Consider the following 18,676-nt stretch of genomic DNA (forward strand, 5'->3'; position numbering starts at 1 on the left):
GGAAGCCCAGACCATCCACCGTGCCCGCGAAGATCACAACACAACCACCTGGAGCAACCCGTCTCCCCGCAGCACTATTATGGAAGAGTTCTCATCGCCAAATAAGAGTGATGTTCCGCGGACTTACGGTTGATGGGGGGAAAAGCGGGGGGAAAGGACAGTTAGGGAGTTTGGGATCCACACGTACACGCGGCTCTGTCTAAAATGGATAACCAGCAAGGACCGATGCGCAGCTCAGGGAACTCCACTCAGTGCTCTGTGAGCCTGGATGGGAGGGGAGTTTGGGGCAGAATGGGCGCACGTGTATGTAAGGCCGAGCCCCTCTGCTGTCCGCCTAGAACTATCACAACACTGGTAACCACCTATGCCCCCCACCCTAAATTAAAAGTTTCTAAAAAGGCGTAATGTTCTGATGGAAGATGGAAGAAAAGCAAAGTAATGGCACCAGCAGAATAAGACAAAGGCACTCAACAAGGGGGCCCCAGCAAGCAGAGGCGGGGAGAGGACGGGCCCTGTGGGCGAGAGGCTCGTTAACTCCCGCGGCCGCCCCCAGAGGTGTGTGCAGAGGCTGGGAGCGTGCCGGGCTGCCCTGCGTGTGGAGGAGCCCAGGAGGCAGCCGGGCCCGTGTGGCCCCAGCCTCTTCCCTTCCCCGGCTGACCCTGCGCCTGCTCCTCGCGGCCGAGCCGCCATCCCCTGTTGCAGTGGCGGGAGAGCCTTTTTGGCTCCACGCCCTCCTGCATAGGAGACCAGCGGCCTCTCTTTCAGCCCCAGGGACTTCCTCTCTCTGGGAAGTGGCTGGCTCTCCCTTCCCTGGACGGAATGTCATTTCTGAGTGCTTTTCAGCGATTTCAGTGATTGAACGTGGCTCTGAACTTTTCCCTCCTTGATACATCAGCACTAACATAGTCCTCGAGGATGGGGGGCTTGGGGGGCAGCCCTGTTAAAGCCTGCAGGAGGGCAGGATTTCGCTCGGAAGGAGCTGCTGTGGAGCCCTTGGTTAGGGCTGAGCGCGCCTCGGGACCAACGCTGACAGACCAGCCGTACCCGCACTTTCCGGCTGCTCCCGGGGCTGGAAGCGATAAAGCCTTTGCACTTAGGGACTTGGCAGCAAATCAGTCCCCTCATTAAAGGTGTACGGCAAAAGGGACAGACCTGCCTTCCTGTGAGTTTGCAGTAACAGAAAACCATGTTGGCCGCGCTCAGTGGGAGGAGCACCAGCTTTAAGGTCAGAAGACCTGTGTCTGAGGCCGGGCTCGGCCACGGGCCCGCTGTGTGAGTTTCATCGGGTTCCTTAAGTTCTCTCAACCTCAGCGTCCTCTTCTGCAAAACCAGGATTTGGTGACGATCAAGTAAAAGTATACTCATGAGAGTCTGCACAAATACTAGCTTTGGTACTAAGCTGGAAGGTACTATGCCTGGTACTTTGGTACTATCCCTGGAAGGCTTCGCAGGTGGCTCAGCGGTAAAGAACCCGCCTGCCAGTGCAAGACAGGCAAGAGATGCGGGCTCTATCCCCAGGAAGATCCCCCGGAGGAGGACATGGCCACCACTCCAGTGTTCTTAACTGGAAAATCCCTTGGACAGAGGAGCCTGGAGGGCTAGAGTCCACGGGGTCGCAAAAGGTCAGACGCGACTGAGCGAGCACACAACTAGTACTCCTAGAAAGATCACATCGCATTGCAGCTACTTGCACACGAGCTGATATCAGAAGACCAAGCGATCACTAACAGCACGTGTGCCAGAAACCGAGTCATCGGTCTAAGCCTCGAGTTACAGATGCCCGTGCGTGAACAAGAGGAAGGGCACTCGTGAAAACTGCGTGTACAAGCCTCCAGAAGAGCCCCAGTGTTTCCCAGCGGGGGTCCTGGAAGGGCAACCCCCCAACAAGCAGTAGAAGCAGCGCCCGGGAATTTGCTCAAAATGCAGATTCTCAGGCCCCACCTGGCTCGATGAAATCAGAAACTCTGGAGGAGGGCCTCTGTCATCTGAATTTTAACAAGAATAAATGATTATTTTTAAATAAATGTTTTAATTTAATAGAAATTTAGCAAGAGGAATGCTCTTCAGATGGATGAAGTTTGAGGTCTCCTGCTTTAAACACATGACCTCGGTTAGTTGCTACAGCAAGGCAGCTTTACTATTTCCATTTCAGACTTGAGGAAACTGAGGCTCAGGAGGGAAGTAGGATTTGCCCCGATTCACAGGAATTGCCCGACTCCTGCAGGCTCCCCTGCTCCGCTGAGGGTTCGTGTCTAAGATGGCCCGTCCTGTAGATGCCTGAAACCTTGGCACAAACCCCCAGACCAGCCTGTGTGGTGACCACACGCACCAGGGAGATGTGTGACCAGGGAAACGTGGCCAGCGAGGGCTGTGCTCCGTGCCACGGTGACTCACGGAGCCCTGGGGCCCTCTGCTGGGGATGAGGCCGCGCCAGTGACCTCGGCACACCCTCCTGAGGCTTTCCCACTGGGTCCTCGTGCTGCTGCCCACCCGGCCCAGCCCCACCGATGGTGCAGCATCCCGGCCCTGGAGGAGGCGGCAGGGTGCTCCCCCACCCCGGCCTCCCTCAGACTCTCCAGCAAGGGCAGAGACCTGGGCATTTCCATCCTGTCTTGGCTAAGAGGCGCCCCCTTTCAGCCTGACCTTGGCTGGTTCTGAGGGTGGGGTTCTATGTCTGACTCCCGCCCGCCTGCTCCCCCAACTCCCAGCAGCTCTGCAGTCTCTGGACATGTCACCCACCACCGGGACAAGCCAGAGTCATTCCCAAGGTTTTACCCGGAAGCTCTCCTCTGCCCACACCCGCCCCCCTGACCCTGCCCAGCCAGGACACTTATCCCACACCTGCTTTAGGGAAGAGGGAGAATTCCATCAGGCTAAACTCTCTAAGTCCTGGGAAAATGTTTCCTTAATTATCTTAAGTCCCCAGGTTTGAGTGGAAAAGGAGGTTCTGGCCAGGTTCAAGCTGCCAGAAGACTTGCCGGGTGACCTTCCAGGCTGCCTGTCCCCGTGCATAATCCTACCTGCATCTCACTGGACACTTCCGGTTGCCAAGCAGGCTGGGGACGTGGGCTTTCAGCTGGGTGTGTGGCCTCCAGGCCAGGACAGCCCAGAGGGAGAGGCGAGTGGAGTTGGGTCTTCTCCCAGCTTGGTCTTGACCTTGCTAGGGTCCTCACTGGAGAAGACCCTAATGCTGGGAAAGACTGAAGGCAAAAGAAGGGGGTGGCAGAGGATGAAATGGTTGGATGGCATCACCAACACGATGGACACGAATCTGAGCAAACTCCGGGAGATACCGGAGGACAGAGGGGCTGGCATGCTGCAGTCCGTGGGGTCACAGAGAGCTGGACGTGACTTAGTGACTGGCAACGATCGTGCCAGTGCCGCTCATGGACTAAGGAAAGGCCGCGCGGTCCGGCAGTCAAGAGCTTCCTTTGGTTGAAAGGGCAAGCTCAGCAGCCACCTGACAGGCAGTGGAGGGCGCTGAGGACAGTCGACCAGGGTTAAGTATGAGTGGATGGCGGGGAGGTGGACACGCAGGACTCAGACTCCCGCACAGAGACGTCCGAGCCAAGAGAGACGAGAAAGAGAGCGAGCAGAAATCCACACGCAGCCCCAGCTTCTGTTCTGGCTGCGCCCCGTCTTCTCCCAGCTCGGTCTCGACAAGACCTGATAACTGCAAAACTGACAGATCTGAGCTTCGGCGACTCTCTGTTCTTCTTCCTGGGGAAGGTGCTAATGAGGAACGAGATGAGCCTCAGGAGGGAGAAGCAGGTCCTAAAACACGTACCCGCTGAGCCTGGAGCCCGAGGATCATCTCTAGGGCAAAAAAAATGCTGATCCTGACTCTCCTGCTGGTCCTTGCTGCTTCCTTCCTGCCTTTCCTTCCTTCTTTTCATTTTTCCTTTATGATTCTTTCTTTCTTCCGTTCCCACACGTCTTAAGGAGGGCACTTACATTTCTTTTTTTAAAACTTTTTATTTTGTGTTGGAGTATGGGCTTCCCAGCTGGCTCAGCGGTAAAGAACCTGCCTATCAATGCAGGAGATGCAGGAGACTCGGGTTCGATCCCTGGGTAGGGAAGATCCCCTGGAGAAGGGCATGGCAACCCATTCCAGTATTCTGGCCTGGGGAATCCCAGGGACAGAGGAGCCTGGCGGGCTGCAGTCCACGGGGTCGCAGAGTTGGACACAACTACGTGACTGTGCACATATGCACACTGGAACATCCTTCACGTGGTAAGGGAAGCTAAGAGTGATGGCTATATGCTTCTTTACTACTTTCTCATTAAACGGCTCCTCAGTGAACCAAAAACAGCTTATTTGATCAATCAACATGTATTGATCTCTTCCAAGATTGAGTGAATGTGAAAAGACATTATCTGATGTAGTTAGAGAAAGATATCTTCTTTTTTAATGTTATATTTCATATTGGGGTACAGCTGGTTAGCAATATTGTGATAGTTTTCAGGTGAGCAGCAAAGGGACTCAGACCTACACACACACGTATACATTTTCCCTTGTGTGGGCTTCCCTTGTGGCTCAGCTGGTAAAGAATCTGCCCGCAGTGCGGGAGACCTGGGTTGGGAAGATCCCCCGGAGAAGGGAACGGCTACCCACTCCGGTATTCTGGCCTGGGGAATTCCATGGACTGTGTAGCCTATGGGGTCACAAAGACTCAGACATGACAGAGCGACTTTCACTTCACTTCATTCTCCCCCAAACTCCCCTCCCATCCAGGCTGCCACATAACATTGAGCAGAGTTCCCTGTACTGTATAGGACTAGAAAAAGATATCTTAAGCTGTGATACCAGTTAATCTTCCCAAGAGTCTGGTGGAACCAATGGCTGATATTTTTAAAAAGAGAAGAGAGTGGGGCAGTTCCTCGGAAGCATTTGTCTTTCACTTTTTAAAAACTTGGATCCAGACGCTGAGTTGTGCAACATGAATATTTTTCTTTAAAAGGCAAGTATATACAGAGATTATCTCTGGGGGATAGAAGGGAAGGAGGCAGTGGAGAAAAAACATTTCTCTAATATTTGTATTTGACCATGTGTCTCACTGAGCCTTCTCTTAAAAAACAGAAAGTAGCTTAAATGAAAAAAAAAAGAACACCCCCCACAAAAGACGGTCACAAGCAGGAAACATTTTGAAAAACACGTCCCCTTTGCCCAGAGGCACCAGACACTTGCTGTTTCTCTCAAGCTGACCTGCCTGTTGTAAATCCCAGAAGCATCTCCATTATTGCTGCTGTTGTTTAGCCAGTCATGTCTAACTCTTTCGGGACCCCATGGATTGTGGTCCACCAGGCTCCACTGTCCATGGGATTTCCCAGGCAAGAACCGTGGAGTGGGTTGCCATTTCCTCCTCCAGGGGATCTTCCCGACCCAGGGATTGAAGCTGGGTCTCCAACATTGCAGGCAGATTCTTTATGCTCTGAGCTACCAGGGAAGTTTGGTCAGTTTGATAATTCAGTGTTTTCTAGACACTGGTGTAGGTAGAAATGGATACGTGTGTTATTTTATTTATTTTTTTGGCTGCACTGTGCAGCTTATGGGATCTTAGTTCCACAAGCAGGGATTGAACCCTGGGCCCCTGCAGTGAAAGGGCCAAGTCCTAGCCACTGACACCAGGGAATTCTCTAGCTGTAATTTTAAAGAGAGCCTATGTCTGAAAATTCAGCTTCATGAAACAATAAATTAGAAGTGTTGTGAATGATTTTTACTAAATCCTTTTTTTTTAATCTCATAAAGAATTTCCTCAGGTAATGGTTCTGCAAAGTCAGCTTAGTATTTGTTTAAAGATGATTAACTGTTTGACTTGGGAATTACAAGAACTGAAAACCCAAGTGTGAAAGACCATTTATGGGGAATCCGTCAGAAGTGGAGAGAGAGCGTCTTCAAGATTATGAGTCATTGGACAAAAGCAAGCCGGCCCTGAGCTCCCTGCAGATGGGAGCCTTGGTTTCCATCACAAAGCATCAAGCTTTGGGGTCTGTGGTCACTCACACCCTCTCAGTCCAGGTGCTCTGAGCCAAATTGTACCCTCAATCAAAGGGAAAAAGCCGAGCAAATAGACGGTGACTAGGCCGCCTTGAAATATTCCTTTGCTTGTTTGCTTCTTCTTTGAGTGGCGTGTGGAAGTTCCACGTTGAGTCACCACAAGCCGTTTCTGCACCACTAGAGGGAAGGCTGGCTTCTCCCCGAGTCTTTCAGTGTTTGCACCGTCAGCAGCGGCGCTAATCCCTCGTCAGCTCTCCTAAGCTGGAGAAACGATCCTCCGCCACCCTCTAGAGGGCCAACCTGCGAGACCTCCTCTTGTGCAGCCCTGAGTGTGTGAGTCACTCCGTTGTGTCCAGCTCTTTGCAACCCCATGGACTGTATCGCCTGCCAGGCTCCTCTGTCTGTGGGATTCTCCAGGCAAGAATCCTGGAGTGGGTAGTCACGTCCCCCTCCAGGGGATCTTCCCGACCTGGGGGTTGAAGCCACGTCTCCTGCATCGCAGGCAGATTCTTTACCTTCTGAGCCACCAGGGAAGCCTGTGCAGCCGCAGGGCTGGCATGGAAGATGGTGGTGGTGCTGGTCGTGACCACAGCCCACTGGGGGGCGGGTGGAGGGTCAGGGGCCCGGGGGTCCCGCCTCTGCGCTGCCGCTGACCGGCTGCGCAAATTGAGACGTGTGACTCCGTCTCTTCTGGCTCAGCACAGGGTAAACGGGGAGAATATCAACATCCACCTCAAAGGTCGTGGGGACTGGAGGAGCTAACGCTCGCCTGTGAAGAGCTTAAGATAATTCCTGGGACACAGCTGAGCCCGTAGTAAACATTAGATGCGTTTTTATTGTTTCTGTCTTGTTAAACTTTGTAAGTTACTAGGTCACCTTAGGGCAGCTATAGAAGCTGAATTATCTTATTGTCAACGAGAGGTATTTATTAGACAACGTCTGTAAGCTTCAAATTCCGCTTCATCGGTCCAGATGAGCCGAGAAACACCGTGACGTGATGACCTCAGCAGGCGGCCCTGGAGTGCGTGTCTCGCAGAGACCAGCTCTCATCACACGTGCTTTCTGCCTCCACGCAGTTCATGCCTTCAGAACTCCACTAATTTTTTTTCTAAAGCTATGGAGCAGTTTGGTAGGTCAGAGTTTTATCACTGTTGAACCTTCATTTCCATTTCTCTGTGTGTGTGTATGTGTACATATATATATATATGCATGTTTTGAGCTAAATATATATTATTTATATTAGTAATACATTTATATCATATATATTTGTGGTATAGTTAATATATAAATATATTATACTATTAATAAATACATAAATACATCAATATTATTTATGCTAATGAATTTAAAGTATCTATCGTAAATATATTAATATATATTTAGTTGAAATAATTGTTTCATTTTAAAAGAAATTTTTATAGATATATATCATTACTTTTATTTTATTTTGCAACTGATGGGATCTTAGTTCCCAGACCAGGAATCAAACCCGCCCTTGAAATGAAGCACAGAGTCTAACCACTGGATCAAAGCATGTCACCATTACTGACACCTAGTTTCAAAGATAATAGATCAAGATTTGACAACTTCAGTCCAGTTCACTCTGAACACGTGACACTCTTCAGGAAGCAACTCTAGAACTCTTGGAAGTGCAGGTATACACAGCACCCCAGCTACCGCCTCGGGCTTCCTGCTGGTTCCTAGACCTTTGTTAACCTGGAGGGTGGGATGGGTGGGAGGTAGGAGGGACGTTCAACACAGAAGTGAGAGATGTGTGTGCTGCTGCTGCTAAGTCATTTCAGTCGTGTCCAACTCTGCACGACCCCATAGATAGCAGCCCACCAGGCTCTGCCGTCTCTGGGATTCTCCAGGCAAGAACCCTGGAGTGGGCTGCCGTTTCCTCCTCCAGATGTATGTGTGCCTATGGCTGGTTTACGTCGATGTTTGGCAGAAACCAACACAATATTGTAAAGCAGTTACCCTCCAATTAAAAATAAATAAATTTTTTAAAAGGACAGAGAAAAAAATCCCAATGTAAATATGGGTATGAGATAAAGTTATACACAGAACTGTCAATGGGACTTTTTATGACTCTGAGGGTCACCTATGTTATTCTTTTGCCCAGAAAAACATCCAGAAGGATATATTTTTAACATCCATGTTCAATTAGCTAAAATCAGATATAAAAACATAGTTCTTCCTTAAGCTTTTAAAGTTCACGAATGGCTCTCTTTTATTACAGGTCACCTTAGAGATGTGCGAGGAAACGGGTAATGGATAGCAATGAACAGTCGATTCCCTGACAAAGGTCCCCTTAATAGACTTAAGACGCAAGTTTCATAAGAAATTTCAACTTACAAAACTGGTGCTAAATGAGAAGATGGATGTTCCTTAACTCGTCATAATCATTTCATGATACATGTAAGTCAAATCATTGTGTCTCACTGTGTCTCACTCCCCAGTCCTGGTGGCTCAGATGGTAAATAATCCACCTGCCAATGCAGGAGACGGGTTCAGTCCCTGGGTTGGGAAGATCCCCTGTGGGAGGGCATGCGACCCACCCAGTATTCTTGCCTGGAGAATCCCATGGACAGAGAGGCCTGGCGGGCTACACTCTATGGGGCCGCGGAGTCAGGCATGACTGAGCTGCTATGTCAATTATATCCCAATAGAACTGTAAAGGAGAAAGCCTGGTGAGTCTTCAGATTCTCTTAGTGTTTTCATGCTTCTTACAAAGTGAGAGAGATTTCAGCTTAAAATCACAGCCCATACCCCCGGTTCAGTGACACATTTTAAACTAGAATCTGTTAAATCTTCTAATATGCCAAATTCGCTTGAAAACAAATGTACACAGTTTCTAAACTTAACTCACAAATGCAAACCCCTCAGGTTTAATGTCTCAGTGAGAGAGTTAACTCTAGATCTGTGAGGCAAAGGACGTTTGTCCACTGAACAGAAGACACTGGAGCTGACCTGCTATTGGAGATGACCATTTCACTCAGCCAAGGTCATCACCTTGGCTGAGAAGGAGAAGTCTGGAACTGTGGCACCAGGAAGTGACGTTTCTCCTGTAGGCCTGTGGAGCGTGGCTGCTTCTGACCAACAGTCGCTGTCCCACAGACTCCTGCATCGAACAGGCCACGTGGCATTAACACCATGGGAGCCGAAGTCACTTGAGAATCTAAAGGCAGGAAGGCCTCCCTGAACTCTCCTTATCTGTCCAAAAGCAAAGCCTTGCAAAGAACTCAGCTGTCATAAATCCCCTCCCTGGGAGTTTCACAACTTTTATCACTGGAGATGGTATCACTGGGATAAGAGATCACCTAAAGAGACCTTCATTCCATACTCCAAGGCCAAATTTGCCTGTTACTCCAGGTGTTTCTTGACTTCCTACTTTTGCATTCCAGTCCCCTAAAATGAAAAGGACATCTTTTTTGGGTATTAGTTCTAAAAGGTCGTGTAGGTCTTCATAGAACTGTTCAACTTCAGCTTCTTCAGCGTTACTGGTTGGGGCATAGGCTTGGATTACCATGATATTGAATGGTTTGCCTTGGAAACGAACAGAGATCATTCTGTCACTTTTGAGATTGCATCCAAGTACTGCATTTCAGACTCTTTTGTTGACCATGATGGCTACTCCATTCCCTCTAAGGGATTCCTGCCCGCAGTAGTAGATGTAACTGTCATCTGAGTTACATTCACCCATTCCAGTCCATTTCAGTTCCCTGATTCCTAGAATGTCGACGTTCACTCTTGCCATCTCCTGTTTGACCACTTCCAATTTGCCTTAATTCATGGACCTGACATTCCAGCTTCCTATGCAATAATGCTCTTTACAACATTGGACCTTGTTTCTATCACCAGTCACATCCACAACTGGGTATTGTTTTTGCTTTGGCTCCATCCAAGGGAACGCACTGGTCGTAGCAAACACCCTGTTCCAACAACACAAGAGAAGACTCTACACATGGACATCACCAGATGGTCAACACCGAAATCAGATTGATTATATTCTCTGCAGCCAAAGATGGAGAAGCTCTATACAGTCAGCAAAAACAAGACCAGGAGCTGACTGTGGCTCAGATCATGAACCCCTTATTGCCAAATTCAGACTTAAACTGAAGAAAGTAGGGAAAACCACTAGACCATTCAGGTATGAACTAAATCAAATCCCTGATGATTATACAGTGGAAGTGAGAAATGGATTTAAGGGACTAGATCTGATAGATAGAGTGCCTGATGAACTATGGACGGAGGTTCACGACATTGTACAGAAGACAGGGATCAAGACAATCCCCATAGAAAAGAAATGCAAAAAAGCAAAATGGCTGTCTGGGGAGGCCTTACAAATAGCTGTGAAAAGTAGAGAGGCGAAAAGCAAAGGAGAAAAGGAAAGATATAAGCATCTGAATGCAGAGTTCCAGAGAATAGCAAGGAGAGATAAGAAAGCCTTCCTCAGTGATCAATGCAAAGAAATAGAGGAAAAGAACAGAATGGGAAAGACTAGAGATCTCTTCAAAAAGAGCTGTACAAAAAAGATCTTCATGACCCAGATAATCATGATGGTGTGATTACTCATCTAGAGCCAGACATCCTGGAATGTGAACTCAAGTGGGCCTTAAAAAGCATCACTATGAACAAAGCTAGAGGAGGTGATGGAATTCCAGTTGAACTATTTCAAATCCTGAAAGATGATGCTGTGAAAGTGCTGCACTCAATATGCCAGCAAATTTGGAAAACTCAGCAGTGGCCATAGGACTGGAAAAGGTCCGTTTTCATTCCAATCCCAAAGAAAGGCAATGTGAAAGAATGCTCAAACTACTACACAATTGCACTCATCTCACACGCTAGTAAAGTAATGCTCAAAATTCTCCAAGCCAGGCTTCAGCAATATGTGAACTGTGAACTTCCAGATGTTCAAGCTGGTTTTAGAAAAGGCAAAGGAACCAGAGATCAAATTGCCAACATCCGCTGGATCATTGAGAAAGCAAGAGAGTTCCAGAAAAACATCTATTTCTGCTTTATTGGCTATGCCAAAGCCTTTGACTGTGTGGATCACAATAAACTGTGGAAAATTATGAAAGAGATGGGAATACCAGACTACCTGACCTGCCTCTTGAGAAACCTATATGCAGGTCAGGAAGCAACAGTTAGAACTGGACATGGAACAAAAGACTGGTTCCAAATAGGAAAAGGAGTATGTCAAGGCTGTATATTGTCACCCTGCTTATTTAACTTATATGCAGAGTACACCATGAGAAACTCTGGGCTGGATGAAGCACAAGCTGGAATCAAGATTGCCGGGAGAAATATCAATCACCTCAGATATGCAGATGACACCACCCTTATGGCAGAAAGTGAAGAGGAACTAAAGAGCCTCTTGATGAAAGTGAAAGAGGAGAGTGAAAAAGTTGGCTTAAAGCTCAACATTCAGAAAACGAAGATCATGGCTTCTGGTCCCATCACTTCATGGGAAATAGATGGAGAAACAGGGGAAACAGTGTCAGACTTTGTTTTTTTGGGCTCCAAAATCACTGTAGATGGTGACTGTAGCCATGAAATTAAAAGATGCTTACTCCTTGGAAGAAAAGTTATGATCAACCTAGATAGCATATTGAAAAGCAGAGACATTACCTTGCCAACAAAGGTCCGTCTAGTCAAGGCTATGGTTTTTCCAGTGGTCACGTATGGATGTGAGAGTTGGACTGTGAAGAACGCTGAGGGCCGAAGAATTGATGGTTTTGAACTGTGGTGTTGGAGAAGACTCTTGAGAGTCCCTTGGACTACAAGGAGATCCAACCAGTCCATCCTAAAGGAGATCAGCCCTGGGTGTTCATTGGAAGGACTGATGCTAAAGCTGAAACTCCAATACTTTGGCCACCTCATGGCCAAAGCTGACTCATTGGAAAAGACCCTGATGCTGGGAGGGATTGGGGGCAGGAGGAGAAGGGGATGACAGAGGAAGAGATGGCTGGATGGCATCACCGACTCAATGGACATGAGTCTGAGTGAACTCCGGGAGTTGGTGATGGACAGGGAAGCCTGGCGTGCTGCGATTCATGGGGTTGCATAGAGTTGGACACGACTGAGTGACTGAACTGAAAGAGACCTCATCACGAGGATACATATTTCCCGAAGAGGCCATTTATCTTTGATTTTAGATAAGTGCCCTTTGGTCCCCCACTCTCCCCCTATTAAGATGGACTATGAGCCCTCAGTTCTAACCACACCTTTGAGTTACATTATCTCTTTGCTTCTGTGTACGTGAATAAAAATTGGCCTTTTCTCCTGTTGTCTTGCATTAATTTAATTCACATGCCCTGTCACTACTCACCTCAAGAGGGCAGAGGAAAACTTTTTCTTCCCCAACACCTATCAGCCATATTTAGTCAACATAACTATTTGCCGTGTCCATTAAGTATTCCTTTTCCTGGGCTTCCCGTCTAAGTGGCTTAGGTGGTAAAGAATCTGCCTGCAATGCAGGAGACCTGGATTTGATCCCTGGGTTAGGAAGATCCCCTGGAGAAGGGAATGTTTACCCACTCAAGTATTCTTGCCTGGAGAATTGCATAGACAGGGAACTTGGTTGGTAGGCTACAGCCCATGGGGTCAACAAAGACTCTGACATGACTGAGTGACTGAAGTGAACTGAACTGAGCGGCTGACACTTTCCCACTTCACATTCCTTGTCCAGGGTCATGCCCATCATCACACAAATACGATGTTATTTTCCTATAAAGAATGTATTTAGGTCTCTCTGACCACGCTCCTCCACTTAAAAAAAACCCACCAGCCAACTCTTGTTTGCGTCGGTGCCCCGTTCTCAGTGACTTGTTCCTCTTCTCCCCTCTCTGTAAAGCTGCTCCAAGCAAGCTTCGACCAGCTCCCACCTCTGCAGGGAAACTCTGTTCTGCTACTGTTGTTCAGCCACTCAGCCATGTTGGACCCTTTGCAACCCCGTGGACTGCAGCATGCCAGGCCTCCCTGTCCGTCACCATCTCCCAGGGTCCTCTTGGAGGAGGTCACCATCAGCCCTGCCGTAGAACCGCCAGGTGGGCAGCTCGCAAACTGGAGAACAATCATACTAGAGAAGTTCTCGCAGTGATGCGAAGGGTCTGGGCCGGACAACAGATACCCCAACACAGGGATCCAGCAAGGGGACTGGGACCCCCCCGGGGAATCTGACTGTGAAGGTCAGTGGGATTTGATTACAGAATTCCACAGGCTGGGGAGACAGACTCTCGGAGGGCACAAACAAACCCGAGTGTGCACCAGGACCCAGGAGAGAGGAGCAGTGACCCCACTAGGGCTGAGCCAGGCCTGCCTCTGAGCTCCGTCCACTGTGCGCCCCCGATGGCCTGTCCAGCCCCTGAGGGCTGGTGCTTGGTGCAGACGTCCGGGTGTTTCCGAATGCTTCTTCTATCCTTCCTGCTCCTTTGGAGTCATATCCCACAAGGAGATCTGAATGACGTTTGGATGGACTCCAAGGCTTTTGGAGATAGTTCTAAGCCTATAGCAACCACAGGAACAATCGCAGATTGTACAGTTTGCCAAAAAAATTAGGTGTGCGTTCAAAAGAACCAGGCTGTCATCGCTGCGCCGACTCTTGTGAAACACTCCTCCCAAGGGGAAGCTGGCGTTGCACCGCGCCTGCTGATTTCCCTAAGTGAACCTCACAGCACATACCTTGCCACCAGCCTGTCCGGGTTCCGCTGGAATCCCCGCCCTGTGCCCACTGGTGGGAGAAGGGCTGCTTTTACTCTGTGACTGCGTACAGCAGAGAACACCCAAACGACATCGGCATGTTGAAGGTAGTCATGCACGTGCTTCCTAAATGACGGCTGTCCTCACAACAGAGGTGAGCAAGTGGGTGAGCTGCCTTTCCCTTGGTGGGAGTGCCCACAGATTTCCCTCTCCCGCTCAAATCACCGAAGAGAATGTAAGTTACACAAAGGCAGACATATACACTGAACGCCAGATAATACATGAGCATTCCAGGACCCAGCATTCATTGCTGAACAAACGCAGAGGAGTCTAGTAAATCGCCAGCATTTTCCTTCTGCTCAGCCACCCTGGCGCTCAGTCCCAGCCCAACCTACTTTTATTTATTTTTTTTAAGATTAAAAAAACTTTGTTTTCACATGGGTCATTTGTAAAGTCTTCGTTTGTTTAAAATGTTGCCTCTGTTTCGTGTTTTGGTCTTTTGGCTGCTCAGCATGTGGGATCTTATTTCCCTGACCAGGGAAGACCCCCACACACCCCTCCCTGCAGTGGAAGGGGAAATCACAACCTCTGGACCACCAGGGAAGTCCCCTAGCTTACCCTTTAAAACCCTGGGTGCTAGGCTTTTTATGACCAAAATCACAAGAGGAGCTTGGGAAGCCTTACCCTGAAGAGAGAGGTGCAGGGGCTTTTGCCGTAAGTGATGCGAAATGAAGAGCTCAGTGAACCACAAAGGGGACGGGAGGGAGCAGAAGCCCACAGGCTGGGCTCAGGAGGAGCAGCTGGGGGTGTGGGTTCTGAGAGGCTGCTGAGCGCGGGGGTTCAGGGTGAATGTGTGGGGGAGAAGAGGGGGCTGAGAAGTCCGGGTGGGGGTCATGAGTTGGATTTTGATTCAGGTCCATTGAGGGACGAGAGAAACAAGACAGTCTTTCAGCTTACTTCTGCCTGTCGGACAGCACTTCTCTAAAGATTCCGCTCCTCTCTCCTCCCGGGAGACGTCAGCATGGATCTGAGCTCCCAGAGGGCGGAACATGCCTGTTTCCTTTTGTACAGATTCCTGGGTCTCCTGAAGGGCCGGCCACACAGCTGGAGCCCTGGAGAGCTTTGGGGTTGGAAGAACCTTTTTTTTTTTAAATGTGAACCACTTTTAAAGTCTTTATTGAATTTGTTACAACATCACTTCTGCTTTGGTTTTGGTTTTTGTGCACGAGGCCTGCAGGATTTCAGGGCCGCCTGCACCCCTGTGTTGGAAGGTGACATCCAAGCCACTGGACCACCAGCGGAGCCCCTTGCTCGGAACTAAGCTGACTCTCATGCCTCGGGCACAGAGTGGTCCTAGCCCCCAGGGAAGGCAGCTGAATGCCCTGTGAAAGGCCTGCTCATTCTTGCCCCTAGTCTCCCAGTTTGCCTGTTTTTGTTTTAGAGGACTTAGCTATTTAGCTTTAAACGTGTTGACAGTTCTGTTTAATACAGGATTGATTTAAATAAACTGTGTCTGTGCTGTCGCTTCAGTCATGTCCGACTTTTTGTGACCCTACAGACTGTAGCCTGCCAGGCTCTTCTCTCTGCAGGACTCTCCGAGACAGATCACCCCACTTTGCGTTTGTTTCAGACTTCAGGACTTACTGCACATCACCTGGTTTTGTTTATATTTACATACATTTATATGTATGTGTCATCTGGCTAAATTCCTAAGGAAATCCTAGGGTAGTTGCGAGTATCTCCATTTTCAGATGCAGAGAGACTTGGAGAAGCTAATTTACCCCAATGACACAGATCAGTCAGGGCTGAAGCTTGGGTTCCAACACAGGTTTTCTGATCCTCTTTCTGGTTTGTGTCATGTCTGCTGTAGGAAAACTGGGAGAAAGTGGAGGAAAAATGCTTTGTGGAGGAGGCAGAAATCCTGGACACCTAGAAGTGTCCCCGGGCAGTCCACTCAGGAATTCAGCTTCTAGCACTGGACCGGGGCTGCGGAAGAGCTGAGGGTCACTGGCTGGAAACACTTCTCAAACATTCCACATTCAAATCAGTACTGTCTCCACTCCACGCAACAACAAAAAAATTCTGTCAATAAAACTTTTTGTGTTAAAAGTAATAAATGCCTTCTTTTGGTGACATTAGAAATGTGACTTTCAATGCCCTTTCAAAACATGAGTCCTGGGCTGAAGGCTTCTCTTCCTGATCAGAAGAGTGTTTATAATCCAGCCACCCAGAGAGAGTGACTTAAATGAACATTTGCCATGTATGTCCCTGTATACACCTGTGTGTACACGCACAAGCTTATTTAGAGAGTACACACGGGGTGCCCCTGTATATACCTGTGTGTACACAAACAAGCATATTTAGAGCATACAGATGTGGTGCCCCAGTTTTCACCTGTGTGTACACTCACAAGCTTATTTAGAGCATACAGACATGGTGCCCATGTACACCTGTGTGTACATGCACAAGGTTATTTAGAGCATACAGACAGACGTGGTGTGGCTGTATACACCTATGTGTACACATACAAGCTTATTTAGAGCATACAGACATGGTGCCCGTGTACACCTGTGTGTACATGCACAAGGTTATTTAGAGCATACAGACAGACGTGGTGTGGCTGTATACACCTGTGTGTACACATACAAGCTTATTTAGAGCATACAGACGTGGTGCCCCAGTATTCACCTGTGTGTACAGGCACAAGCTTATTTAGAGCATACAGACAGACGTGGTGTGGCTGTATACACCTATGTGTACACACACAAGCTTATTTAGAGTATACAGACGTGGTGTCCCTGTGTACACCTGTGTGTACACGCACAAGCTTATTTAGAGGGTACACATGGGGTGCCCCTGTGTACACCTGTGTGTACACGCACAAGCTTATTTAGAGCATACAGACGTGGTGCCCCTGTGTACACCTGTGTGTACACGCACAAGCTTATTTAGAGGGTACACACGGGGTGCCCCTGTGTACACCTGTGTGTACACGCACAAGCTTATTTAGAGCATACAGACGTGGTGCCCCTGTGTACACCTGTGTGTACACGCACAAGCTTATTTAGAGGGTACACACGGGGTGCCCCTGTGTACACCTGTGTGTACACGCACAAGCTTATTTAGAGCATACAGATTTAGAGCATACAGACGTGGTGCCCCTGTGTACACCTGTGTGTACACGCACAAACTTATTTAGAGGGTACACACGGGGTGCCCCAGTATTCACCTGTGTGTACACGCACAAGCTTATTTAGAGCATACAGATGTGGTGCCCCTGTGTACACGCACAAGCATATTTGGAGCATACAGATGTGGCTGTGCATGTGCGCTCGGTCACTTCGTCATGCCTGACTCTTGCAAGCCCATGCACTGTGGCATGCACTGTGCACTGCGGCCCACCAGGCCCCTCTGTGCATGGAATTCTCCAGGCAAGAATCCTGGAGTGGGTTCCCATTTCCTAGTCCAGGGGCTCTTCCTGACTCAGGGATAGAGCCCACACCTCCTGCACTGGCATGTGGGTTCTCTACCACTGAGCCGCCCGGGAAGCCCAGATATGGGCGTACAGACATCTAGAAAACGGCATCTCCGAATACTGTTTCACATCCTGCTTCCTTCACTTACCAGGGAATCACAGACGTCTTAAGATGCAGCATATTCACTTAGGGCTTGATGATGTTTTTCTTTGATGCTTTCCAAGAGTCTGGTCCAGGCAGCACCTCTGCAAAGAGTGTCAAGCTTACTCCTCAGAGTCAGGGATCACAGAGGAGGGCTCTCACAAACCCCACATTCAGTCTACCGTCCCTGCTCTCCCGCGCCTTCCCCAGGAAACAGCAGACTCTAAACTCATCACTACCACCACCTCTCACTGACACTCCCCCTGCACAGGGGTCTCTCTTTCTGGAAACCCCTCCCTTTTAGTGACCGCATGGACACCCTGCCAGGTGGGCTGCAGGGGCTGAAGCCGAATCTGGTCTCTGTACTGGCCACGGAATTAAATCTCAGAGACAGAGTCTGGGGTGATGTAGGGTAGTTTTATCGCTTTGCCAGGCAGAGGGTGCCACAGTGACCTCATGCCCTCAGAAACGGTGTAAGACCTGGAAGGGGCGGGGGGGGGAGCTTTATAGTAACGGCTCACAGAGGGTGCGATCAGCCTGCAGGCATCCTTCTGATGGACTGTGCTGGGGTGACGAGGAGTCAGAACCACTGTTGCAGAGACAGAGTAAAAAGAGGAAGCAGTTTTCACTTTCCCGATCCTGAGAGCAAAGAAGATAAAGAGAAGACAAAGATAAAGAGGCCTGAACATTCCTAGTTGTTGTTGTTGTTGTTTTTTTTTTTTACTTTAACTGCTAACTCTGCATGTCTGTATCTAGGTTTACTTTTCTGCATTCCTAGTGTTTATCCTTACAACACCTTTCCCCTTGTAGCTGCACATCAGAAAGAAGGCCACAGAGCCACCGGACAGCCAGACCCAACTATCGGGCTACTGATGCTGGCCTGTGACTGTCTTTGAAACAACGCAACATGAAGACATCAAGAGCCAAACACCTTTACTCCTACAGCTGGGCGCCTAAGCCCTTCTGGTCCCCATTTCTTGGTTAAAGGAAAGAGGCTTCATTCAGCCCGAATGACCTTCCCTGAGCTCCAACAGGTAAGTTCAAATAGATGCTGACTAGGGAAGGGAGGGGAGAAGCTAGCTACTGCAAGCCCTATTTTCATGGAAGCCCCTGGGCTCCTCATGGGGGGCACAGTTCTTGAGCCACGAGCCTACCATGTTGCCCTCTCTGCAGCTGAGGATTGAAGCCACCTTTCTATTTCCTCCAAACTTTGTCTCCATATTTTTTCATTCAGCTTTGGTGGGTAGAGAAAGCCAAGATTTGGGCCAGCCACACCATCAACCTTCTGGTTCTAACCGGTCTGGGATCTAAGTGCTTGCAGGCAGCATACGGATAACTTCTCCCACCTGGTGGGGGT

The sequence above is a fragment of the Budorcas taxicolor genome, chromosome 19, assembly GCF_023091745.1.
Source record: "Budorcas taxicolor isolate Tak-1 chromosome 19, Takin1.1, whole genome shotgun sequence".
In the NCBI taxonomy this organism is placed as follows: Eukaryota; Metazoa; Chordata; class Mammalia; order Artiodactyla; family Bovidae; genus Budorcas; species Budorcas taxicolor.